This window comes from Phocoena phocoena, chromosome 20 (genome assembly GCF_963924675.1).
Source record: "Phocoena phocoena chromosome 20, mPhoPho1.1, whole genome shotgun sequence".
Classification (NCBI taxonomy): Eukaryota; Metazoa; Chordata; class Mammalia; order Artiodactyla; family Phocoenidae; genus Phocoena; species Phocoena phocoena.
In genome coordinates this window covers 19,707,481-19,713,301 of record NC_089238.1, presented here as the reverse complement: position 1 = coordinate 19,713,301, position 5,821 = coordinate 19,707,481, and positions in this window count along the sequence as shown.

Sequence of the window (5,821 nt, the reverse complement as noted above, 5' to 3'; positions counted from 1 at the left end):
GTACTCAGCGCAGTGACCACCACGGGAGAGAAACATTTCAGCGACTGTCCTTGCCCCAAGTACCACCTTCCCTTGACTCACAAACTAAAGACACCGAGACATTGGACCTGAGGGCCGAAAGAAGCACCTGGCTTTCTCTGGTGGCCTTTAGCCTGATGCTGTGACATTTATTCAGAGCTGACACCAGCTGAGGGATGGCCGTTCCTGCGGCCTCTGTCCCACCGTGTGATCGCCACCTCTGCCCTCTGTTGCTTAAGCGTTTCTCTTCAACAGCTGTGCTGAGTTTGTAGAATCGGCATCGAGATTTATTTCCAAAATTTGTTAGGAAAGAAAAAGGAGGTGGCTATTTTGAACTTTTTGAGATGCACTTTGTGTGCCTGGAGTATGAGTGAAACTTTTCATTATAAAAAGTGACCAAATAGAGGCTTCTGGCAAGGGGACCAGCGGCAGGGAAGCTGAGCCCACTGTCCAGAGAGATAATGGTCACTACCTGCCACTTGCTGGGGCTGACCACCACGTTCCAACCCCGGCTGCTCAGAACATAAATCGGCTTTAAACACCCAGGACCTGCCGGCCACCCACTGCCATCTTTGGGCCAATTCGTCAATCACCGCTCATTCCATGGTTCTTTTTATTTTGAGCCTTGATAATGCTTCTGAAAGGAGACAGGGACACTTTTGCCATTCATCACAAAACAATGCAAAACAATGCAACATTCTGTACATTTATTACAGTATACATTATGACTGCACTATTAACTTAAATAAAACTTTCATTTCTCTGAAGTTTTTCTTTATCTTTCCCAAACAGATACCCAATATGACTGAGAATTTAATACCCTAAAGTTTAAGACCAGTTTGTAAACACAGTCCCTGGTGTCTGCTATTGATCTTTTGCTATTTTAATGCATTTTTACTGACCAATGTGTCCTGCGGTAAAGAATATTGCCTAAATTACTTATCTGATTGGCTCTTTTGATTAATGATGGGCCTGTGCTTCATTACACATGACAACATGATCAGAATAATCACTATTGCTCTACAAGCCAGGCTTGGCATTTTGTATTCCTTCATTTTTAAAGTTCATTTATAAAATTATTTAATGTATACGTCCTAAGTTGTAATTTGTTTACATGACACTTTTTTCGATGGGAACTGTTGTACTATGTCACAAATGGCTAAGAAAACAAGGTAAACTAGATGTACAGATCAATGTCTCTTGGCTCAAGGGGGAAAAACACATAATCAGGATTCAGGAGCTGACCTTGTACCAAAGTCCAACTTGTCACAGAACAAACACTGAGATACCCAACAAATCACCAGGCACAGTAGGACATGTTCTCATGCAATCTTTTCTCTGTCTGTCACCTTCCATCTGCTGGGACTTTGAGCCCTTAGAGCTCTCAACTTCCTTCCTTCTGCCCACGGAATTGTCCTGGCCCCGTCGGCCCCATCGGCCAGGCTGCATGGATCCAGTGACCTTCTCCTCCCGACGCCAATTCAGCAAGAAGGTCTAGCAGGGATTCAGGATATTCAAAATCAGAATTTGGACCAGATCTGAATTTTAAAAATGTGTGTGTTTAAGCCATGCTATTATATTAATTCCAGAGGAATATAAAGATCTCAACTGAGTCTACTACCCTATTGGTGATACCACTCCTCAGGGTCCCTGCTTTAATTATGGTTTGGCTTGATACGAATTAGCTGGGTAATCAGCTGTAAGTTCTGGTAAATCTGGCATATTTGGGGCTGCTCAAAACTATGGCTCTCTCCATAATTTTTCTCTCTCCCATATCCTGCTGGCCCTCTAAAGAAGACCAGGAAGTAAACTTCTGCCTTGCCTTTTTTCAGTTATGTTGTTTTGTGAATTTCTGGAGTTCAGGTAAAAATCTTTTTTCCTGGGAGTTGTGCTGGAGTCAGCTGTGAACCTCAAACTCAGACCCCTCTGTCATCTTTCCTACGTGTCTCAGGGGAACTTGACAAACCTTCTAGCCACTCCTCCCTCAGAAAAATATTACTTGGTCGGAATGAAACAAGCCTAGGTTCATGCTAGATTGCATTTTTACTTCAAATAAAACACAGTTCCTTCCTCTCCTCACCTTGCCTGCTCTCACCTCCCTCAAATTATCTGATATGTAAGGGGCCTGGTCACCCCCCAGCTTCCCTCCTGCTCCTAGAGCTCACTCCAACATTGGTCTGATGGAGTGCACAGGGGCACCTGTGCTACATGGGTTCATGGCGACAAATAAAGCACAGAATGAACTTCTAATCCGGTACCTAATGTGTGAATGGTGTCAGAGTCTGAATAAAATAGAGTTTTGCCTTTCACCCTTCAGAATCCTCTGCCATCCCGTGTACATGATTTTGACAGAGACTTCAGCATTCGCCAGTGGACAAGTCAACCACTTTTTAACTTGGGCACAAAGTGGGTAGGAAATTCGGGTGGGTGGCAGGGTCATAAGAGGTTGTGTGATGGAGAGTCTTCCAGGGTCGAGAGCACATTCCTTCCCACGGAGCCCCCTTCCTCTCAGGGCCTGGGGCATGTGGACTCAACTTCCCACCACACACGTGAGAAGCCCTTTCTTCTTAGGTGGGTTTCAGCTCTCTGCTTCCTATGATCCTTGGTAATGCCTGGCACCTCGGGCATGTCACCACGTTACAAAAAGTTACAGACCCAAAGCACCCCACAACACACAAGAAGTTAAAAAGTTCAGCATCCTGAACTCTACTTGAATGTTGAAATAAGTAGAAGAACAAGACATAGGTTCCCAAGCTAAATCACTTAAAGTGAAATGCGTTGATATGGTCCTTTTTTTCCGCTGGACTTAATGTTGTAAATACTGCCTCCTATCTTCTGCATAATGATTTGCTCTGTTATGCTATTAAAAAGTTCCATTACGTCAGTTCACAGAGACAGTCACTTTACACAGCCTAGACATTAAATAGAATTTTGGTTAAAAGCCTACCCCAGGAAATGAGTGTGTGCGCACGCGCAAACACGTGTGCCTGTGCACGCCTGCCGCCTTGTGAGACTTTCTGTGGTAGATAAGCAAGCGAGTGAGATTATGTTGCATATTCAAGCTATATGTTAATATGATTAAATGACTACTGGATCGCCCAACATAATCAGCTGAAATATTCACCAACTTTGTGTTGAAATTGGAAGAAATTATTACCTTGAGGCTGCCAAACACATTCTGTAGCTTTGCATTTGCAATAATGCATGTCTCATTTAGCATTTAAAAACATACTTTTGACTTTAATAAAGCAAGATGAGTCTATTAAAGAGATACTCGCCAGAATGGAAGGAATATCCGACAAGAAGGGATTAACCACCCAAAGGAGAGGCAGCTGGGCAGAGAGGTGCCCGCTGTCCCCTCCCTTCCCCCGACCTCTCTCCCTTCCTTCCTTCCTTCTAGCCGCACTGCGCACCATCGGTGGGGACTTGAGGCTGAATTTTTCAAGGAAAAGCATTCTATTCCAGACCATTCACATTAATGTATCATTGAATTATTTGCCTTCACCCTCAAAATCCTACAAAATGATTTAGTCTCTTGATGTGATTTACTTTGTATTTTGAAATTCCATGTCACACCATCCAGATCACAGAGACGTAAATGTGTCTTCTCTCCCACTGAACAAGCACAGCTAAAACAAATAAAATCAAAGATGCATATTCCTTTGCTGGGGCTCTGCAAAATGTAAGTGATGGGAGGACGGCAGCCGTCATTCTGCTCCGGTCTGTTATTGGCAACAGCAGAAGTAAAAATTAGAAAACAAATCCCCTTTTAAATGAAACGGAGTCAGAGGCCCACCTCACTCAGAGGAAATACTAATTGGAACTACCTTGCTAATGCTAGCGAGTCACAGGAAGGAAACATTAAGTTATTATTTTTAATAATGTTTACAAGTATATCCAGCCATTTCCAGCTGGTGAAAGATGTCAGCCTTGGCCAAACGTGGCAGATCTACTTTTCACCAAAGATGCTTCTCGTCTTCCCCCTGATAGCAATCATTAATTTTATTTTTTAACTCGCTCTTCAAATGAAGACAGATGAGCTGGAGAGTTTTAAATGCAGGCTGCTTATGTTCAGAAAAATGGCTGTGAGATAGCGGATCACGGCATCTGAGCCGAGGCCAGTTACTGTTTGGGAAGAAAATAAAAACAAACGTAAGGTGAACAGCAAAGCCAGCCTCAGAAGAGCTCCCATTGAGAGGCGCAGGTGTGTGGGAGAAGCTTGTGAGCTGCTCTTTGGGTCCGGGTCACTCCCTAATTGCTTTGGAGGCTTAGAGATATAATTATTGTTAATGGCTCTTGATAATTCTAACATCACATTTAAATATTTATTTCTTATTAACAACCTTCTTATGTGTCAGAGATCAAAACGCCTCTTAGATATCACATCACTGATATCTTTTAAAAAAACATTTTTCTCACTGATGGAATTTCATCTAAGCTGTACTTTTAGTCAAATATCAATTAGTCTTATTTGATGCTATCATTTTAATTTTAAGTCAAAGATGTTGATTTGACCTCACTACAGGCTGCTCCAGGAAGATTTGAAGACACTTTCGTCTTAGGAGTTGTGAGGGGAACTTCTTACTTGCATGCAGTAAATCATTTGACTCTTAGAGATAATCTGATTAAGATGTTTGTGGTTCCATTTTGTGACTGGCTTGGGGTAAGAACAACAAAGAAGGGACAAAAGAAGACAAGGTAATTATGACAGAAGCACTTCCAGAATGGTGGAGTGTGGATCTCTGAAAATCTGCTCTTCCATAAAGGCAATGAGAACACTGGCAAAAATTGTCAAAATCCATTTTTTTCAGAACTCTGGAAATTAACCAAAGGCCTCCAAAAATCTGAGTAGCATCCATTCAAGATAAACAGCTGGGTCTTGGTAAGAATGACAAGCATGAAGACCTTTTAAATGGGCCTATTTCCACCCCCTCTCCCGAGCGCTGCGGTGGTCTCAGAGCCACAGTAAATGTGAAAGCCAACAGAGTAGCAGCCACTAGAGGGGGCAGGGTGGATGTGGAGCTGCACCAAAAGCCCCCACCTGACAACTGTCGGTGTTTTACCTGTTTGGCAGATTCCCAGAAAGTTCCCACTGCCTCTATCTGACTCAGAACTCCTTTAGTGGGAAAAGCTCTATCTCCAGGGCTGTTTGTTGAAAACAATCAGCAGGAATTATCCAACATTACAGTGGTCTGGGGCAGTGATACCAGTTGGGGCAAACAAGAAGCCGACCAAAAAACTTACAAGCAATCTCTGGGAATGAGATAACCATAGGAGTCTTTGAAAAGCTCTAGCTTATTCCTGGGGCTCTAGAAGACCATGTGCATTCAGAGGGATGTGCATGTTTCCAGAGTTGTGGCATGGCCAGGAAAGACCTGAGAAAACCCTGGTCACTCACCTTGGCTGTCCCTGCGGCTCTGCATGAGCAGGAAGTGAAGACTAAGGCAGACTTATAAGCTGCTGGAGCATTGAAGGAGTGCCTCAACACACACACACACACACACACACACACACACACACACACACACAGTGCCTTGGTAAAGGGAGGGAGACATATTGGTTCAAGGCATTTAAGGAAATCTCTGTTCACACTAGCTGATCATGAAGCCAGCCAAGCAGAGACTTCAATGGCTGCACATAATAAAGAATACAAACTTTACAGGACTAATTCAGGGAAGTCACTAAACAAACAAAAATAATTACCATAAACAAACCTTGGAAGGGGGAAAATCTGATATTCAGAGTTGCCACATTATAATATTTTAAATGTCCATTTTTCAACAAGAACAAAAGAGACATGCAA